The sequence below is a fragment of the Schistocerca serialis genome, chromosome 1 (genome assembly GCF_023864345.2).
Source record: "Schistocerca serialis cubense isolate TAMUIC-IGC-003099 chromosome 1, iqSchSeri2.2, whole genome shotgun sequence".
NCBI classification, from domain to species: domain Eukaryota; kingdom Metazoa; phylum Arthropoda; class Insecta; order Orthoptera; family Acrididae; genus Schistocerca; species Schistocerca serialis.
The window spans coordinates 365,071,418-365,090,250 of record NC_064638.1 but is presented as its reverse complement, the minus strand read 5'-3'; the positions used below and the strand labels follow the sequence as shown (position 1 = coordinate 365,090,250).

General features: G+C 42.4%; 1 protein-coding gene and 1 non-coding gene across 2 annotated transcripts in view; one reads left to right on the top strand and one right to left on the bottom strand.

Annotated features, from left to right (window-relative positions):
- The window catches only part of LOC126470416 (protein scarlet-like), a 323,404-nt gene that overhangs the window by 135,032 nt on the left and 169,539 nt on the right, over window positions 1–18,833 (bottom strand). The window contains exon 2 of the mRNA XM_050098273.1: window positions 12,302–12,365. The gene's annotated coding sequence lies outside the window, so the exon portion shown is untranslated. The remainder of the gene's footprint in view (window positions 1–12,301; window positions 12,366–18,833) is intronic.
- Trnat-ugu (transfer RNA threonine (anticodon UGU)) lies at window positions 14,154–14,228 on the top strand. Its single transcript has one exon. It is a non-coding gene; the product is annotated as a tRNA-Thr (tRNA).

Here is an 18,833-nt window from a genome sequence, read left to right as displayed (position 1 = left end):
GCATTCTTTCGAACTGTCCATCATACGTAACAATGAACAAAAGCCACTACCGTACCTTCCAACCTGTGTACTCCAGGATTCGTCCTATCAACACTCCTCTCTCTCACATACAAAACCTGTGTTACCAAACCACCACCATCCGTGTACCTCCTATCGACATTGTCATCCTTTCAATCCACTCTACCATTCATTCATTCATTGATCTCAACGATCAATCCAACTCGACAACTTCACCACTTGGTACAGTCAGTGGTATCTGTCCATCAACCCTTCAAGACCTGACCAATAGTTGTAGGAAAAATCGCCTCAGCGTTCAGACCCAGAGGGCTTTCTACACCTATATTCACATCTACGTTTATACTCCGCAAGCCACCTTACGGTGTGTAGCGGAGATTACTTTGTGTAACACCGTCAGTCCTCCCTCTTACCTGTTCCAGTCGCAGATGGTCTGCGAGAAGAACGATTGCTGGTAAGTTTCCATGTGAGCCTGAATCTCTCCAATTTTACTTTCATGGACTTTTCTCGTAGGATGAAGTAAAATATTGGTTGATTCTTCTAGAAAGTTACGCCCTCGGAACTTCAACGATAAATTTCATAGTGATTCAGAACGCCTCTCTTGTCTCGTCTGCCACTAAATGAACCTGTAATGCGCTGCTCTTCTTCGGTCCCACTCCATTTCCTCTATCAATTCTATCTGGTACGGATCCCAGACTGACGTACAATATTCAGTTATTGGTCGAAGCAGAGTTTTGTAAGCTACCTTCTTTATGAGTGGACTGCATTTCCTGAGGATTCTTCCAATGAATCATTGTTTGCCATCTGCCTTACCTGCGATTAGTTTTATGTACTCGCTCCTCTTCAAATCCTTCTGTATGTATACTCTAAGATATTTTAAGGATGTAACTGCTTCCGCTGATACAAGAAGGGTAGAGGAAGACTTAGACGTTCTATGTGGTGTGATGAGTGGCAGCTAGCTCTGAATGTAGAAAAAATGTAAGTTAATGCAGATTATCAGCAAAAACAATTTGAATAAAGTATCTGTGGTCTGCTGCTACACACAGTTAAATCGATTAATTATGTAGACGTAACGTTGCAAAGCACTATGACATGTAACGAGCAGATAACGACGACGATAGGAAAGGCGAACAGCTGACTTCGGTTTATTGGGAGAATTTTAGGAAAACGTAGCTCACATTAAAGGGGACCGCGTGTTGATCACTAGTACGCCCCATTCTTGAGTACTGCTCGGGTGTTTGGAAACCCAACCAAGTCAGATTAAAGGAAGACATCGAAACAAATTCAGAAGCGTGCTGCTAGATTTGTTACCGATGTGTCCAATCAACTTTATTACTTCGTGAACTCAGATAACAGTCCCCGGAGCGAAGTGGACATTCTTTTCGCGAACTGCTATTGAGAAAATTTAGAGAACCGGAATTTGCAGCTGACTGCAGAACGATTCGACTGCCTCCAACATACATTTCACGTAGGGATCACGAAGTCAGTATAAGGGAAATTAGCGCTCTTATGGATGCATGTAGACAATCGTTTTTCCGTCGCTCCTTTGAAAGTAGGTTAGGGAAGGAAATTAGTAGCGGTATAAAGTAGCTTCCGCCATTTACCACACCCTAGCCTGCAGAGTGTGTGTAGACGTAGATCCATAAAAAGCCTCATTTAACTTTCGATGTTATCTACTAGGTCATTTATACGTACCGCGAGAAGGAATGGTACTATAACACACTCTTGGGGTACGCTTGAAGCTATTGTTACTTCTGAAGCTTTCTCTCGGCTGAGAGTGAAATGCTGAATTCTGTTTGTAACAAATTCTTCAGTCCCGTTACACAGCTGGTCTGATATTCCGTACGCTCGAATTTTGTCATTCTCTGAAAATCCACAACTGTTTAGTCTACCTAACAAAAACGCTGAAATACTTTGGACTAACACTGGACCAGAAACTATCCTGTAATCCTCACCCACTAATCATCCAAAACAAAGCCCACAGCAGACTATAACCTCTAACCGGTTGAAAATAGGAATTAAACCCCATAACCATCGTCAGTACTTATAAAACCATGATTCACCCCGTCCTTACCAGTGCCAGTGTAACATGAACCTCCGTTTCCCCGAAGTTTTATCCTTTCCTTGTAGTCCTGGAACAACGTGCCGTCTGCCTCGCTTTTTGTGCCCTACAGCTTTCTCCCATTCGTATCCTGCACCAGTTTACTTAGTTTACATTCCCTCTCAAATACAAACATCACCCACGTCTCTCCTACAACTTCCGCAACCTTATTTGCTGCAAACTACAGTTTCCCTCATCCCTGAGAACCGCAGCCCCGCCTCTATCAACACACCCCATGTTCCCTTCATCTCTATATTCTCCATATTGTTTCCCAATGGAATTTCAGTCGCCTCTCCCTACCAGACTATGAATTCATTCCTTTGATGTACCCTTCCTTACTACAGTAACTTACCCTACCAATATCTTTCCATACCAAATGAAGGTTCCAAGGTAGCAGATAGACAGGTAATTTAAAGTTTAGCGTCCTCAATAACGAGGTCATTAGAGAGGGAGGCTGAAGAGGACATGGGAAGCGGACGTGCCCTGTTCAAAGAAGTCATTCCGGTATTTAACTTGAGCGATTTAGGGAAATCAGGAAATTTTAATCAGAGTGAGTGGAAGATTTGAACCGTCGTTCTCCCGAACGTGTGTCGAGTGTGCCACCAACGGCGCCTCTTCACTCGGTAAATGAAAGTTCCAGTCCATCCTTTCCTTCTGAAGCTGCCATCCCACTCATCTGCTAAGATCCACACCCCACTGATCAATTTATTTCCCCATGTACATAACACATCCCTTTACATATAATATCCGCCGAATATTATTCCACAATCCACAACGGAATCCCTATCCGTAGTTACCAGAAGCCCCACCGAGCGAGGTGGCGCAGTGGTTAGACACTGGACTCGCATTCGGGAGGACGACGGTTCAATCCCGCGTCCGGCCATCCTGATTTAGGTTTTCCGTGATTTCCCTAAATCGCTCCAGGCAAATGCCGGGATGGTTCCTTTCAAAGGGCACGGCCGACTTCCTTCCCCGTCCTTCCCTAATCCGATGAGACCGATGACCTCGCTGTCTGGTCTCCTTCCCCCAAAAACCACCACCACCAGAAGCCCTCCTATCATGTTCATAACAAAGTTGAAGTACATCAAATCATAATCACCTGTTTTACCTCTAAAATACTTTATACTAAAGTCGTAGAATTGTATTCTGCTTTTTGTAAAGAGTGGCTATTTGTCCGCCGCCAGGTCGGCTGCAGTAGAGGAAAGGTAAATCAACAAATAACTAAAAATTCCGGCTCATAAGAATAATCATACATCGTGACGTACTACTTGTATTCGGGAGGTACTGCATACAGTATGGAGCTAAAACTTCGTGTTGGTAAGGGACTCGAACCAGTTCATAGGAACCGACTTAAAGATTCAACCGGCAGGAAGTGGCACCTGTAAACGTCAAGTGCATAATCCGCAAAATATATACGCTTCAGTTACATTCTTGGGAAAGCAGGAGCCAAGTTCTCCATCATAACCTTTCTCCAGGATATATTAATATATTATTTCCACAGCATCAGGACCTTGCGAGTTACACACAAAGGAGCAGTATGAAGAGAGGATCTGTACAAGCAATAGAGTAGGGAAAGTTAAAAGTCATTCCTTAGTAACTCAAGTCGAACTTCGGTTGGTCAACTGGCTCTGGAATGGTTCAAGTAAATTGTGGACTGGAATAGGGTGGCACAGATGGCTACGCATCTGCCAGTTGTTATTGTATAATTTACGAGAAGCTGATACCTGACTAGCAGCGAAGTCTTTTCGGGGTGACTTGTGCGAAGGGCTCTAGTTGCCAAGTCGCCTCATTTGTAGGTATTCGCTTGGCCATGTGGTCGAATTGTACACTATGTAGGTTTGTGGGGCTCACTATGTTGAACAGTCTCACGCACCAATGATCTAGATGCCAAAAAAAAAAGCAAAACTCCGCGTTCTGGCTCAGACAGGCCAATCGGGATCGACCGACTGCCGTGTCATCGTCTGCGAATGGCGTCATTAAAATGTATTACGGTGGAGAATGGGGTGAGCACATCGCTCTCCCTGTCGTTGTCGGCTTTTTTGACGTTGGAGTTGCTACTTCTCTCTCAAGTATCTCCTCAGTTGGCATCACGAGACTGAGTGCATCCCGTTAAAGTCCTCCCACCGAGGAAAAGTCCCTGGCAGCACTGGAAATCGAACCCGGGTCCTCCGCATTGCAGCCAGACTCGCTGACCACTGAGATACAGAGGAGGACAACCTAGATGGGATCAGAATAAATTTATGTGCGTTTTACACTTTCCCTATGTTCTTCATATGGGATAAGCAAGACGCAAAAGTTGTCTCTATGGTCAACACTACAGGTTTACATTGCACATTAGTTGGGGGTACGGCCTTATACTACGAAGCGTCTTCCTTGCATTCACTTGATGTACAAGAATTCTGCCAACAGTTGCTGAGCCATGAATATTTTCTTTATGCAGTTACCATCACACTCCTTTCGTCGACACTGTTGTCTCTGTAAGCTCGCTTACGCGGGCTTACTGTTCTAGTTGGATGTAACAGTCTTATTATAATGCCCTCTTGGCTTAGTGAGTTAACTGTAGTTTTTCTTTCCCCATTCCGGGTAGCAAATGTTCTCATGAGGCGTGAAGGCTATAGGAGGAGGAGATTAGTGTTTAACGTCCCGTCGACAACGAGGTCATTAGAGACGGAGTACAAGCTGAATTCTAAAAAGAGATATGTAGGTGAGAAAGGAAAATCATATTTGGCGAGACATACGAGTATAATAAGACACGGAGGACTAGCTAGTTGTACACGGATAGCAGAACAGAATACAAACACTGCAGCAAAAGACGTGTGGAACATACTTGTTCATGTATCCCATTTTCGCTTATCTGGAACTATGTTCGACCCAAATAGTTATCAGTAGTTCACCAGTGTATGCATGTACTGACTTGCCTCTTCAGCCTCTTGTAGAAACAGTGAAAAAATCCTCCAAAGTTAAACAAGACGACAGCTAATCACTATTTAGTGTACCCTGGTACTTACTACTAGCCGTAATTATAACGACGCAAAAGTAGGCATTGGTGATTGAGAAACTGAAAGAATTCGAAGGAGCAGATGTCCACGAAGTTTAGTACTTTAAAACCAACGATCCATCAACATTAATCATAATTATCGAAAGAATCTCGACTAGCATAAACCTTTTCATGGGAAACAGCGGCGTAAAATTGATTGTAGTTTATTATTTCGGCTACGTCCGCGGCTCGTGGTCTTGCGGTAGCGCTCTCGCTTCCCACGCACGGGGTCCCGGGTTCGATTCCCGGCGGGGTCAGGGATGTTCTCTGCCTCGAGATGACTGGGTGTTGTGTGTCTTTCATCATTTCATCCTCATTCACTAGCAAGTCGCCGAAGTGGCGTTAAAGAACTTGTGGAGCGGCGGCTGAACCGCCCCGCGAGGGGTCTCCCGGCCACCAATGCCATACCCTCATTATTAATTATTATTTCGACTACTTCAGTGTGCGCCAGATATGTCTAAAACATCAGCAAGTGGGGTTGGCAGGTATCGATGCGATACCGCATATCAGTTTATAGCAAACGCCAAACGCAGTTTCGACAAGTTACGGTTACAATCATAGCTGGAATTTCAAGCAAACAGATTCGCAAAATAACCTTCCTGAATAATTACAACATTTTCAAAAAAGAAAGACCGCTGTGAGTATCTCGAAAACTAAAAAGATGCCTGAGCGGCCTCGCTGACGGCCACCTTAAACAGGTCTTTGGCAGACCGGCCTGCCACATTCAGTCGCTTTTCTTTTACCTTTCTCAGAGAGGAAGACGCACTCCATACTGTAACACGTGTTACTGTTTCAGAGAGAACCAGTCAAACACCAGAACGAAGCAGCTGTGGAAATCCGGTTCCTAGCGTTCTTCTCTCTACAGGACGTCTCTCCTAAGAGGCGTCAAGCCCATTTTCTCTGACGTTTCGGTAGATATTTGCAATTTTGTTTTTGCACTTTGTGGCTGGGGTCACCCCGCCCCCCCCCCCCCCCCCCCAAATAGAGCTCATAGTGACTTTCATGCAACGCCCAATGTTGAGGGAGAGCTATGGTTTGTTTCCTTTTACATACTTTTTTTCTTTTGGTCATCAGTCTTCTGACTGGTTTGATGCGGCCCGCCACGAATTCTTCTCCTGTGCTAACCTCTTCATCTCATAGTAGCACTTCCAACCTACGATCTCAATTATTTGCTGGATGTACTGCAATCTCTGTGTTCCTCTACAGTTTTTGCCCTCTACAGCTCCCTGTAGTATCGTGGAAGTCATTCCCTCGTATCCTAACAGATGTCCTATCATCCTGTCCCTTCTCCTTATCAGTGTTTTCCACTTATTCCTTTCTTCTCTGATTCTGCGCAGAACCTCCTCGTTCCTTACCTTATCAGTCCACCTAGTTTTCAACATTCGTCTTGTAGGGAAGCAGCATACTCACGCCTTATAAAACTCACATCAGTCTTTCCATTGTGTGCCAGCCAGTCCGTTGTAACTAGCTCTGACGTCATAAATGTTGTGCAATACTTTAAAAATCAAGTAAATAACCTGAAACGTTTCTAGTATGTCAGGAGTAATACTAAATCAATATGTGTTGAATATCAGTTCAATAACTTTAAGCATTTTCGAAATTTGGACATTTTTCTGTAAAAATCATTGGCGCAACAGAAAAGAGCTAGAAACTTAAAAATTTATATTTGGATTCCTTTTTTCATAATAATTTAGTAGAAACAGTATTCTGGATCTCACAAATTAAAATTTTAGTTGAAATTCATGATTTTCTGGTTTTTGTCTTAAAAATTAAGGAAGCAAGATAGATTAAGTAGGTGAATAAATAAAGCTAGGATGTTTAAATTTAAGTCGAAGGGAGATCCACTATAATCATAAAGATGTGAGAAGTTTCAACTGAACAACTACAAAACTATAGCTATAGCGCATCTCCAAAGAGCAAGTTCAGAGCTCATCTACTGCGTATAGTGTAATTAAATTAATTCTCTCGCCCAAAATATTTGACTTAGCCCCGTCAGACTTTTATTATGATTACTTACCTGTGTGCTGATTGCACATTTAAATTGAGAGCTTCATCGGCCATTAGCAACGGAAGCAATGATTTATTCGATAACTTAAAGTGGTGCATTACTAGCCCAGCGGCTAGTCGGGAGAGCGGATTTGATCAGGCGTTCCCTTAGCTGTCCGCATCGCGACTTTATATGTACGAATGCTGCGTGAGAAGGAAAGGCCCCAGTTCTCTCCAGACGCTGATTAGTGCACCACCTGTGCCGGGAGTCGCGTCGCGTCGGTATCATTGCTATAAACAGCCTCGGATGCCGTAATAAGTTACTCGGGATACGCGTAACCATGAAATCGTTTTCGAGTGAAGTGTTAATTCTGGGATGACTTTAATGATCTACCTTCAGTTCGCGTATGTCGTATTTTCACGTGCCGCCGCGGGACAGACATTCTACCATTATTTAGCGTGGTGTTTGATGAACATTATCATCAAATTATGGCGAGCATTCACTTAAACATTTTAATTTGAACAGTTATAGTTGGATCAGCCCATTAGACTCTCAACTGCTCTGGTAGATGGATTGTGTGGATTCTTTTTGGTCTGTCGCTTTCAGAATATAGTGAACATTTTAGAGAGAATGGTTTTTGATTATGAATCCCAGACAATCTCCTAATTCCTCAGAGCTATAAGCTGTAACTATAAATGTATTTCTCAGATGAAGTGGGCACTAGGAATTCTAATTACAGGCTTCACGTTTTGCTAATCACTTTCTGGTTGCCAATATTGTAGTTAGAGAGCCAGTGTTGAGAACGGCAAACAACAGCATAAATAAATACAAAACATTGAAACAAATATTCCACCCGCCGCCCCACATATGGTACATCGGCCGAGAAAGCATCTTTTCTACATTACATTCTACATTTATATATACAATTTTTCCACCTGCCGCCCCACAGTCTGTAGCACCACATCTCAAATGCTTCGATATTCTTCAGAGCCCATGTTTCACTACCATACAATGCTGTGCTCCAAACTCATATTCTCAGAAATTTCTTCCCCAAAGTAAGGCCTGTGTTTGATACTTGTAGACTTCTCTTGGCCAGGAATGCCCTTTTTGCCGTTGCTAGTCTGCTTTTGATGTCCTCCTTGCTCCGTCCGTCATTGGTTATTTTACTGCCTAGATAGCAGAATTTCTTAGCTTCATCTACTTCGTGACCATCGATCCTGATGTTAAGTTTCTCGCTGTTTTTATTTCCACTACCTCTCATTATCTTCGTCTTTCATCGGTTTATTCTCAGTCCATTCTCTGTACTCATTAGAGTGTTCATTCCGTTCAGCAGAGCATGTAATTCTTCTTCACTTTCCCTCAGGATAGCAATGTCATCAGTGTATCGTATCATTGATATCCTTTCACGTTGAATTTGAATTCCACTCCTGAATCTTTCTTTTATTTCCATCATTGCTTCTTCGAAATACAGATTGAACAGTAGGGGCGAAAGACTACATCCTTGTCTACACCTTTTTTAATACGAGAACTTCGTTCTTGGTCGACCACTCTTATTATTTCCTCTTGGCTCTTGCACATGTTGTGTATTATTTGTCCCTCCCTCTAGCTCACCCCTATTTTTCTCAGAATTTCGAACGTCTTGCACCGTTTTACACTGTAGAACGCTTCCAGTTCGACAAATCCTATGAACGTGTGTTGATTTTTCTTTAGTCTTGCTTCCATTATCAATCGCAAAGTCAGAATTGCCTCTCTGGTGCTTTTATCTTTCCTAAAGCCAAACTGATCGTGATCTGACACATCCTCAATTTTCTTTTCCATTCTTCTGTATATTATTTTTGTCAGCAAATTGGATGCATGACCTTTTGATTTGCGATGATTCTCGCACTTGTCAGCTCTTGCCGTCTTCAGAATTGTGTGGATGATGCTTTTCCGAAAGTCAAATGGTATGTCGCCAGACGTATATATTCTACTCACCAACGTGAATAGTCGCTTTGTTGCCACTTCCCCCAATGATTTTAGAAATTCTGATGGAATGTTTGTTATCTATCCCTTCTGCCTTATTTGATCGCAAGCACTCCAAAGCTCTTTTAAATTCTGATTCTAATACTGGATCACCTATCTCTTATAAATCGACTCCTGTTTCTTCTTCTATCGCATCAGGCAAATCTTTCCCTCATAGAGGCTTTCAGTGTATTCTTTCCAACTATCCGCTCTCTCCTTTGAATTTAACAGTGGAATTCCGGTTGCACTCTTAATATTACCACTCTTGCTTTTAATGTCACGGAAGGCTGATTTGACTTTCCTGTATGCTAAGTCTGTCCTTCCGACAATCTTTTTTTTTCAATGTCTTCACATTTTTCCTGTAGCCATTTCGTCTTAGCTTCCGTGCACTTCCTATTTATTTCATTCTTCAGCGATTTGTATTTCTGTATTCCTGAGTTTCCCGGAATATTTTTGTACTTTATCCTTTCATCGATCAATTGAAGTAGTTCTTCTGTTGCCCATGATTTCTTCGCAGTTACCTTCTTTGTACCTATGTTTTCCTTCTAAACTTCTGTGATGGCCCTTTTTACACATGTCCTTTTTTCTTAAACTGTACTGTCTACTTAGCTATTCCTTATTGCTGTATCTAAAGCCTGAGAAAACTTCAACCGTATCTCGTCATTCCTTAGTACTTCCGTATCCCATTTCTTTGAGTATTGATTCTTCCTGACTAATGTCTTAAATTTCAGCCTACTCTTCACCACTACTATATTGTGATGTGAGGCTATATCTGCTCCTGGGTACGCCTTACAACCCAGTGCCTGATTTCGGAATCTCTGCCTGACCATGATGTAATCTAACTGAAATCTTCCCGTATCACCCGGCCTCTTCCAAGTATACCTCCTCCTCTTGTGATTCCTGAACAGAGTATTCGGTATTACTAGCTGAAACTTGTTACAGAACTCAATTAGTCTCTCTCCTCTCTCATTCCTTGTCCCAGACCCATATTGTTCTGTAACCTTTTCTTCTACTCTTTCCCCTACCATTGCATTCCAGTGTCCCATAACTATTAGATTTTCATATCCCTTTAGATACTGTATTACACTTTCAATACCCTCATACACTTTCTCTATCTCTTCATCTTCAGCTTGCGACGTCGACATGTATACCTGAACTATCGTTGTCGGTGCTGGTTTGCTGTCGGTTCAGATAGGAACAACCTTAACACTGAAGGATTCACAGTAAGACACTCTGTACCCCACCTTCCTATTCGTAACGAATCCTACTCCTGTTATACCACTTTCTGCTGCTGTTGATATTACCCTATACTCATCTGATCAGAAATCCACGTTCAAGCTTCTGACATTCCACGCCACGATTCTTAGTACGTTATTCTTTCGTTGATTATTCAATCTTTTTCTCATGTTAACCTGCCCCTTGGCAGTCCCCTCCCGGAGATCTGAATTGGGGACTATTCCGGAATCTTTTGCCAATGAAGAGATCATCATGACACTTCTTCAATTATAGGTGACATGTCCTGTGGATACACGTTACGTGTCTTTAATGCAGTGGTTTTCACTGCCTTCTGTATCCTCATGCCGCTGATCACTGTTGATTCTTTCGCCTTTAGGGGCAGTTTCCCACCCGAAGGACAAGGAGTGAGCGCACTGAATCTCTGTCTTTGACAAGTCCGTTGGCAGAATGAGGGGTGACTTCTTATGCTGGAAGTCTACGGCCGCCATAGGGAGAGAGGGAAGATGGACCGCTCTCCATATTCTCTGCCACTGTATCTCCGGATACTTCTGCTCGACCGGGTTTTACCGTTGGCAATACACTCGCTGGCAGAGGACGTCCATCGGGCATTCGCCATACCCACACCCTGCAATCGGATCGCCACATTGTGTATCGTGATTCTCCACTCCACACAACGTTTTTCCACTGTTCAAACGCTCAATGTTTATGCTCCTTACACCAAGCGAGGCGTCGTTTGACATTTATCGGCGTGATGTGTGGCTTACGAGCAGCCGCTCGACAATGAAATCCAAGTTTTATCACCTCCCGCCTGTCATAGCACTTGCAGTGGGTCGTGATGCAGTTTGGAATTCCTGTGTGTTGGCGTTGATAGATGTCTGTCTATTACACATTACGACCCTCTTCAACTGTCGGTGGTCTCTGTCAGTCAACAGACGAGGTGGCCTGTACGCTTTTGTACTGCACGTGTCCCTACACGTTTCCACTTAACTATCACATCGGAAACAGTGGACCTATGGATGTTTAGGAGTGTGGAAATCTCGCATGCAGACGTGCGACCAAAGTGACACCCAATCACCTGAGCACGTTCGAAGTCCGTGAGTTCCGCGAAGTGCCCCATTCCGCTCTCTCTTGATGTCTAATGACCACTGAGATAGCTGTATGGATTACCTGGCGTAGGGGCAGCACAATGCACCTACTATGAAAACGTATGTTTTTGGGGTTGTCCGGATACTTTTGCTCTCATAGTGTATACTTTTGAAGAGCAATTCGGGGATGGCGATTGCATGTTTCAACAAGATCGAGCACCTGTTCATAATGCACGGCCTATGGCGGATGGTTATACGACAATAACATCCCTGTAATGGGCAGCACAATGCATCTAATATGAAAAACGTTTGTTTTTGGGGTTGTACGGATACTTTTGCTCTCATAGTGTATACCGTCCACGTCTGCATCAAATGACTTGTCTTTCAAGTATAAAATCTTTGTGATGATTGAAAATATAGACATGGACATTGTATGCCACTCGTGGTGGGCTGTATGCCACGTATGGTAAACAAACGTCTTGTATCAAACGATAAGAGGCTCTGCCAGCTAACTTCTCAGACGTCACAAACACCCTTCTTTGGCGTCATATGGGATAATATTTTGCAAGAAGTCATTCCGTGCAGGAGAAATTTGTTTAACACAAAAACGAGCCTTCAGGAACATGCGTGACGTTAATCGACGAAGCTCAAGTTGATTATTTAACAAGACAGAAATTCATATCCTGACTTTGAAGTAAAGCCACTGAATTACGAGATTTGTGGTTGACCACATGAATCTCTTTTAAAAGGAGAACAGTATTCATTCGCTAAATACGAGACAGAGGACATATATTGCAAACAACCACACTTTTAGAAGAAACCAGTCGTGCGTTACTTACACTCTGACGTAAATTTTCACGTGGACACCTGTGGCGGCAGCTCCTTTACGTATTGTGTTTCCACCTGCAACAAAGAAAAAGTTTATGTTGCGATGCGAGATAATCGTTGTAGTCAGTGATGGTAAAAACTGTAAATGTAATTATTCGCAAAATATATTTTAGTATTTCAGTCCATTGCAAATGAGAGTGCTACAGCTCAAGTATTGCATCTGCAAACACTCCAGCACAAAAGCTCCAAATTGCAGCCTACTTCATTTTGAGGGAAGACATCTGGTACGCAGCACATATTCCACGTTGGTGAAAAGAAATGAAAAGGTTTAAAAACATACAGGGTACATAAATAACTACAGATACGTTATTTAATTGGGTATAATAGGATATACTGTATACTATCAACACGGGAAGTATATAAGACAATGGAGTCGAGAATAAGAGTATTAGAGACGGAATACAAGATCATATGGCCAAAGAAGGAAACTTGTTTCGTTCTGTAGACCCCGCAGCATACTATACGCCATAACACGACATTTTGGAAGGAAAGATCCATACAAGCTGCAGTAAGTTTAATATTCTTTACAACAGCTGTTTCGGGTTTATTGCCATTCTCAAGTAACGTCTAGATTGATTTGACGTCCATATTGCATCTACAGTAAACTGTCCTTGTCTAGGTCGTAGTTATTACATGGCATGTAGTGATTATAAACGTATGAAATACGTATTGACACTTATTTGATAGATCTTTTACTATGAATGTCAAATAGTACTTAATAAATAGTCAACTAACTATAAAATAAGTGTCAAAATGTATTACACACGTTTTATAATTACTGCAGGTTATGTAATAACTCCGAATTAGACACAATAGTTATTATGGGTGCAATGTGGATGTCAAATCAAACTATATGTTACTTGAGAATGACAATAAACGCAAAACAGCTGTCGTAAAGAATATTAAACTTGGCATTGAAGCAGCGTATGAAAGGACTTAGATTAAGCGAGTAAAGTCTAACTCAGGTAGCCTGAAAGGGAATTCCACTTACTTCCAGTATTTTAAACATTTTTTTTCTACTAATGAGGAAGTACTTTCGGAAGAAATAGACCGAGGTTTCGTAAATTGGACGGGGATTTGAGCTATTTTCCTTATGAATACCAGTCCTTTGTCGTTATCACTTCATCTCGCTCTTTCTAATTCATCAATCATTGCATTATTTTCGTCATACGGGACCGCAATTCGGTTTTCTGTGGCGTTGTGCGAAATCAGACGACTGCCTGTTAGAATGATAATCGTAATACGAGTAGTTGCCTGAATGAAGGACACAGGATCTGTAATACTCTTTAACATGTCCCGTGGTGATGACATATGGACTCTGACCCGCTTTGAAACTCCTGTTGCGCTGTCGCAACTTCTCACATGCGACGCTTTCAGCCTTGGACTGAAGATTATCATAATACAAGAATAATTTGCCGGTGGCTCATATCAGGCATTATATGACAGTTCAGCATAATTTCCTCAAACTAGATTTAAGTGTTTGACAGTTATCACACTAGTAATCACGTCTTATGCCGAGATGGATGACAAACAAAAACAGTATATGTGAAAATAGTAACTGTTACCGAAAGAACAGACACCATTGATGACAGTGCAGCTTCTCTAGAATAAATGATAATTAATTGAATGCGCACAGGTTGCCGAACTTATACGGGAATCGTCACCTTAGTGTGCGCGAGTAATTAGTGGATGGGCAAATACCTATTAGGTACAGTTACGTATGCAGATTGTGGACAGTTGAGAATGTGGGTCTCACGGGAAGCATGCTAGGGATAAGTCCCTGCAGTCGTGCTCTTCATCTGGGTCCTCGGTGGCTCAGATGGATAGAGCGTCTGCCATGTAAGCAGGAGATCCCGGGTTCGAATCCCGGTCGGGACACACATTTTCAGCTGTCCCCGTCGAGATATATCAACAACACCTGTCGGCAGCTGAGGGTTTCAATTAATTATCATTTAACAAAAATAGTTGTGGAAAATACAGTAGTACAAGAGGTCAGTCATTTTAATTATGTGCGATGTGATATCACGTACGAATATGACAAAGAGGTATATCAGAAAGGAGCAAAACTGGACACATGTGTGGAACAATAAGACAAAAAAAGTAACAAGAATGAAATTTAAAATACAGCAAGATCGAACATTACGCTAAGGAAGTGAGTCGTGCGTCATTAATAAACTGTGATTATTGAGTACATTTTTCGTGGACAATATTATCGGTCTTCATAAAATATTTTTAAGTTGAACTAATAACAGTCTTGACTGAAAAAATAAGTTGGCAAGAATAACCGGTTTCGGTCAAAATGCGACGATCACCATAATGGCAGGCAGTGTGGTGAAGGGAGCAGGTATCGTGGATCCACGAACAACAACTGCTAAAATCAGCTAATGAGCAGTTGGCGTCATGTATCCACGATCTGCTCCGTTCACCGCCAACGCCTCTCATCGTGGTGTAATAGGTCCGAGGATGATCGCATTTTGACCGAAACTGCTTACCACTGCCAATGATTTTTTTTTATTGTGGTCAACACTGTTTTAATTCAGTTTTAAAATCATTTACAACCGACAAAAACGTAAGATCCAGAGCCGGCCGCAATGACGGAGCGGTTCTAGGCGCTTAGGAACCACGCGGCTGCTACGGTCGCAGGTTCGAATCCTGCCTCGGGCATGGATGTGTGTGATGTCCTTAGGTTAGTTAGGTTTAAGTAGTTCTAAGTCTGTGGGACTGATGACCTCAGATGTTAAGTCCCATAGTGCTTAGAGCCATTTGAACCATTCGTAAGATCCATGCAGCTGAAATCAGGTTACTTGCGGTTGAGTAAGGCTTTAGCAACGTTAACAGATTAAGAAACAACAATCCGTCTGTCAGAATTTCTTCTGGAATCACAGCGGCCTGCTTTCCGACGCCAGAGACTCCATCCTCATCGGAGCTGCGCCTCCGGTCCTACGTGGAGCTACCAGCAGTCATTGTGGCCTACACCACAGCGGAACCTGTAGGACTTGAGTATTGTGACGGGTCGTAGTGTCCATGCAATGAGAGAGAATTAGCGCACCATGTGATACTAGTAATTGTGATTCAGTCTTCCATGGCTGACAGTACATCCGACTTAGCGGCTCTCACCTACTTCAAGGCAGCGTCTTGATTGAGAACTATTTCTCGTTTTTGTAGAATTAAGCTCCAAAGAGGTACAGGAGAAGTTTTTATGTTTTCGTAATGAGTTGTTAACTCACATTCGGCCTGGGGATATAATTTTGCTTTGTCGATCCCGACATAGGCTATAACGTTTTACACATCCGACTTGGTTCAAATGGCTCTGAGCACTATGCGACTCAACTTCTGAGGTCATCAGTCGCCTAGAACTTAGAACTAATTAAACCTAACTAACCTAAGGACATCACACACATCCATGCCCGAGGCAGGATTCGAACCTGCGACCGCAGCGGTCACGCGGTTCCAGACTGAAGCGCGTTTAACCGCACGGCCACACCGGCCGGCCTCCGACTTGGTAAATACTGAGCAACACGGTACACACATATTTAGAAAACGCCAACACACTTTCATAAAAGTTAACGCTACACGTAGACAGTTGGCTTGCGTAAATTCCGTCACGGGAGGAGGGAGTGGGGAGGAGGGGGGGGGGGGGGTGGAGGGAGGAGGGATGGCGGCAGGAAGGGCATCCGAGCACCCTCTTGCCAATAACACTGCCAAATCCGAAAACTGAGATGCCGACTTCGTGAAGACACGGGATAAATGTCAGGAAAAAAAGGAGTGTATATTTCCATGAACCATTATCGGGTCTCGAGGTTTATGTTTTCAGATTTCAGAAGAGGCTTGTTTTTACAGAGGCCTGTATGGTTCCGAAATTGTTATCATTTGTGTATTGTCATTTGTTTGATGTATATTTTGAAGATTATTTCAACTACATGTCCTCCTTCGTGTTGCAGTTTCACTATTGCTAGAATATTAGTCCTAATTCAAGTCTCTCAGAGACATAAGCAAAAATGCAAACCTGTAAGAGGAAGAACGTGAAGCGTAGGTGGATTCTCGCAACCAATAGATGAGGCGATGAGTGTCAGACAACGTCCTACGACCGACTGCGGGGCGAATCGCGGAGCTTACATTCGTAGTCTCCCAATTGTCTACGTTTTCTCGCCTCCTCCCTTCTGTACAACCCTGCTCTGTGCACACTTTTTCTTCGTGGCTTGGTCTCGTTATCCATTTTCTTGTTCACTTGCAAATCAAATACCTTTCAAACTAAACTTCTACTGCGGTAGTAACATTTTTTTCTTTATTCAAACACTGATGTCCATTTCTTTTAAGGAGAAAATTGTCCCTTATCGAAGCTGACAACAAGAACTGCAGGTTTCTTGAAAGTTGAGAAAAATTTTATCTCCTGCAAAATAGAAGTAATTCCTTCCTGGCTGGTACTGTCGTGGCCCTTTCAGCTGGGAACGTATAACACCATAGCTTAGACACTACATACCTTTTCTTGATTCATTTTTTCTATTTTGTTCAACATCCCATCGTTGAACCTCTGTAATTAGCGAATGATTAATTCGATACTGTAATATGCAATGTGATGGTACTTGAATTACGCAACCATTACGGCACCTCACCTGAAACTCTCGACACCAGCTATATTCTACTGTGTTTCTGTGAAGTAGTTAACATATTTCTGAGACAACATTCAGATTTGATTTCATTTGTGATAAATGAAATGTCGTGTGGCTAGGGCCTCCCGTCGGTAGACCGTTCGCCTGGTGCAGGTCTTACGATTTGACGCCACTTCGGCGACTTGTGCGTCGATGGGGATGAAATGATGATGATTAGGACAACACAACACCCAGTCCCTAAGCGGAGAAAATCTCCGACCCAGCCGGGAATCGAACCCGGGCCCTTAGGATTGACAGTCCGTCACGCTGACCACTCAGCTACCGGGGGCGGACTTCATTTGTGATACATCGATATGTTTATATTGCAATGATATTATTCTTATGTGTATTCTTTCTTTTGTCACTATGATCTTTGACGTACTTGTAACTCTGATTTTTGGGCGCCTAAGCGATAGTTAGTTGGTTGTTAACTTGTTAGAGAGTCGGACCTTGAGAAAGTCAAGCCGTGGACGTCATGTTGGAAAGGCGAATATTGTCGTCAGCTTAAAAAATGTGAACTTTAACAGTGACTGTTAGGAAGATGTTTTCAAGTATGTTTTGTATTGTGAAGCGATGTTTAGTGTGTCGCGTGATATTGCAATAAAAGCAATTAAAAGGAAGTGTAAATTAATTTCGGAGTGCTGATTTTTTTTTTTTTTTTACATCACCATTGTCCAGTAAAAGTGTAATCTTCAAGGATGGTTTGTGAAGCGCATCTACAAAAACTTTTGAATGTAGCAGAATAAAACCTAGGCCTCTTTGCATCCGAGCTTGGAATCATAACCACCTAGATTTTCAACGATTGAGCCATGATTTTACGACGAGACCAGCGTGGGAAACACAAAAAGACGAGTGCCTAGTTTTTTGATTGTTACATGAAATGACTTTATTAACTGTGCTCTAATGACACCTGCCACATAATATGACTTGTTGCCCGAAAATGCAGTATTTAGCAGCGTGAGCAACACCACAATCGTTATTAAAATGCTGACCTTTGTTGTGGTAGGGTTGTTAGAGCACAATATGAGCAAATGATGTTTCGTATTCCTCACATAATATCTTGGGTTATCTTTGACGTTGATCAATTTTGTTTAAATAATTTTTTGTAGAAATGTCAATATGTGCAAATGTTCTGTTTTAATTAATATGTTTGGTTATTATTGTGTAATTGCTGATCCTCACTTACGGTTATTAGTTATTTTGTATGTGAAAGATGTTGTGGTTCCCCTCGGGAACGGAACTGTGTAGTGTGGGCAAATTGTGGTTGGCCTAGGTAGAAAAGGTGGAACCAAGAGTCAGTCGGGGACGAGCTACCAAACTATCAACTGCTCATGTAAAAGTTGTGTATTGTGCTGGTTCCGAGAGAGGGGCTTTTCCTGACGCTTCCCAATGCCTCGGATTGATGGAAAAGAGCTGTAACTGGAATTGGTATCTATCATCGCCACCAAGAAATGACAGAGCCCAGCAATTCTACCTGCAAATCCACCTATCAACATTCAATCGCCACCACATTGCGCAATCACTGTAATGGAACACTATAGTAATGTACAGTGAAGGATCAGCTGATAGGATGTCACGGTGTACCCAAATATAAGGTAAAATTTGACTGAACTCTTGCACCTACCGTGGTTTATCCTCAGTCACATATCCTCTTAGGGTCCCTTTCACGCTAAAGTGTTTACCGAATGTCCTTTATTGAAGGCATATTAAAATTAATATGGCAATAGAGTGTACTAAAATTAATATTGTTTGTTGAAAGGATCTTAAAAATATCTCAAATTTGTGTTTCACTGCAGTAAAAGTTCAGAACTGCAACTGTTGAGAGTTCTTGCTT